The sequence below is a fragment of the Mus musculus genome, chromosome 7 (assembly GCF_000001635.26).
Source record: "Mus musculus strain C57BL/6J chromosome 7, GRCm38.p6 C57BL/6J".
Taxonomy (NCBI): Eukaryota; Metazoa; Chordata; class Mammalia; order Rodentia; family Muridae; genus Mus; species Mus musculus.
The window spans coordinates 103,991,847-103,995,252 of record NC_000073.6 but is presented as its reverse complement, the minus strand read 5'-3'; positions in this window follow the sequence as shown (position 1 = coordinate 103,995,252).

The following is a 3,406-nucleotide window of genomic DNA, read 5'->3' as shown; positions in this document are numbered from 1 at the left end:
TTCACCTATTCTGATACTGTTAACTTAGCACAGTACCTTAGAGTGTGTGGGAAAAGGCATAATTTCTTTTGGTCAGTGAAGAGGATTCCTCCTTACAGGCATGGGGAGCATGTTTTATAGAAATTATTCAAGTCTAGTGGATGGGTTTTTAAAGTTGGGGGATACTGAGTTCATCTCAGGAGTGTGGTATCTCTGGTGATGAGAGCAAAGTTGGATATCCATCCAATTGTCATGAGGTGATGGAGTTTAGAAGTCATCTTAGTTTCCCATGACAGTTTAATGAGCATCCTCCAGCCACTTCACACTGGCTGCCCCATAATACATGCCTCCCTTTCCTCACAGTCTTTTTTTCCCCATTTTTAAATTAGGTATTCAGCTCATTTACATTTCCAATGCTATACCAAAAGTCCCCCATACCCACCCCCCCCACTCCCCTACCCACCCACTGCCCCTTTTTGGCGTTCTCCTGTACTGGGGCATTTAAAGTATGCAAATCCAATGGGCCTCTCTTTGCAGTGATGGCCGACTAGGCCATCTTTTGATACATATGCAGCTAGAGACAAGAGCTCCGGGGTACTGCTTAGTTCATATTGTTGTTCCACCTATAGGGTTGCAGTTCCCTTTAGCTCCTTGGGTGCTTTCTCTAGTTCCTCCATTGGGAGCCCAGTGATCCATCCATTAGCTGACTGTGAGCATCCACTTCTGTGTTTGCTAGGCCCTGGCATAGTCTCATAAGAGACATCTATATCTGGGTCCTTTCAGCAAAATCTTCCTGCATTACCCTCTCCTAGTCTCCATTTCCCCTCTTATAGTTCCCTCCACTTCCTTAATAGTCCTTCTAACTTAATGTCACAAACACGTGTTTGCTTGAGTTACATGATAGGGAAAATAATAAAATTTTCTTTCTGAATCTGTATTACATTGCAGTGAGCACACAAAATAGCTTATGACATTTTTATACAAATGTATTATCTTCTTTGGTTTCAGTCCCTCACAACCTTCCCTTGTCTCTCCGCCTCTGTTCTCTTTGTTTCTTTCTTCCTCCAAATAGCCCCCTTTTGCTTTCATATTACACAGAAACATGTGCAGATGTGTACATATACATACATGACTGCACACTTGCACACAAGTAGATGCACACACTTATATGCTTACACAGTGCACATAATCATACTCACACATATGTACAGATGCACAACAGACCATATAATATTTGTCTTTATTTTTTCTTGTCTCCTTCTCTACTTTCCTTTAGTTTTTTTCTCCTCTCACAGTTGCCTTCTTATTTTCATATTATCTATGGATTTCATTTCAATTCACACTTATTAGATATTTTCATTTACCTTTCAAATGCTACCCACTTTCCTAGTTTCCTCTCCGAAAGTCCCCTATACCCTCCCGCTGCCCCATTCCCCAACCTCCCACTCCTGCTTTTCAATTCACACTTAAGGCTGGATTCTTCATATGAGAAAACATATTTGTCTTTTTAAATCTGGATTATTTTGCTTTATAAGGTGAACTTCAGTTCAGCCAATTTTCCTGAAAGTGACACAATTCCACTCACTTTCTCTCTGATTAAAACCCCATCACATGAATATAACATACTTTCTTTTCCATTTATCTGTTGATGTGCATGTAGACAAGTTTTACATCTTAGCTCTGTTACTATTGCTGCAATATGCATGGATGTGCAAGCATCTTCCCATGGATTGTCATTTACCAGAAACATTTTGTGTCAAGACTTCCAATGTTTATGCTATGTTATAGATTGCACTATTATAGTATTATCACTACCTAAATGAATAAATATTGTGATTCTTTTACTTATCTACTCACTCACTGCAGACAACTATAGAGTCTTATAAGAGGACAAAAGCCAAAGGTCATTAGGGACATGGTAGAGTCACACACAACACCCCATGAATTTTGAAATACATGCTTCTTCCTGCCAGTCTCCCGTGTGATATGAAAATGCCTTTCCCCACTTTTCTGTAACCTTATAATATATTTTTTGGTCTAAGTTCTCTTACAATACACATCTAGGATTCAAATGTATTATTCCAGTTCAACTAATAGTGTAACAACAGTGGAAGCAGGCGTTATTTCTAACTGTTCTTCCAATATTTCAGAGCTTTGAAAGAGAAGTCTTTTTGCTAAGCTCCAAGAATATAGACTTTAAATATAAGATAATACTTGATTTCAACAATTTCAAGCATATTGCTGAATAGAAACATTGTAAATTATAAACAGCACTTGTCACAGTGTGTTATAAATACTATAGCATTCTGATAAAAGATGAATGCTACTTTTAAACAAAATGTCAAGTCTATAAAATAATATAAAAGTTAGGATTGGGATAACTTTTTATTTATGCTTACACAATATTATGAAAAGTTGTTGCCATGCAAACTATGCATCACATTACTGACTTGTATTAAATTTTTTCACCAGTGGGAATCTTGACAAGAAAACCTGGGTGTTAAAAGCCAGAAACTTTCAGAAGAAGACAAAGTAATTTAGTATTATAAATATGCAATATGGAGAAAAAATTATAGATCACCATATTAAAACTTTTACCTTTTGAGTATATATTAAATTATTTATTCATCTAGTATTTTTATACAAATCTATTATGTATTTAAACTTGAGCAATTATTAGGACTTATTGGAGAAAATTAGCACTCTCCCTGTTTTCTAAAGGAATTTCAGTCTAGTAGTAAATATTGAACTAACAAATACACAAGAAAATATATTCTCACAGATTAAGATTAATGTTTGCATGGATATTAAGATCCAGAAGAAGAGATTTCTCTGTAAGACAATAAGATAGGCTGATGTCAGTGTTTTTAAGATGCAGTAAACATTCAATTATTGAGCATAATTAAGTGGACCATGGATGACAGTTTGGTAACAAGATTCATAATGAGATTATGAATAAAATTTATAAGTTGAACTATAGTATATTGCAAGTTAAGCAGATACAAAGCAACACTTAATAAAGATAAGAAAAATATAGAGGAAGATTATCTATTTCATTTTCTTGTACAGAGAATTTATTTTTTACATTATTGGCTTCAAGCTTCCATTAGACAAATTGGTCTAACTGGACTCCAAGAAGTGGTGCACACCTTTAGTCCCAGCACTTGGGAGGCAGAGGCATTTGGATTTCTGAGTTCGAGGCCAGCCTGGTCTACAGAATGAGTTCCAGGACAGCCAGGGTTATTATACAGAAAAACCCTGTCTCGGAAACAAACAAACAAACAAACAAACAAACAAACAAACAAACAAAAAACAAAAACAAAAACCAAAAACTAATGCCTATCTATGTGGGGAGCCGCCCTCACATTCGCCTTTACAAGATGGCGCTGACATCCTGTGTTCTAAGTAGTAAACAAATAATCTGGGC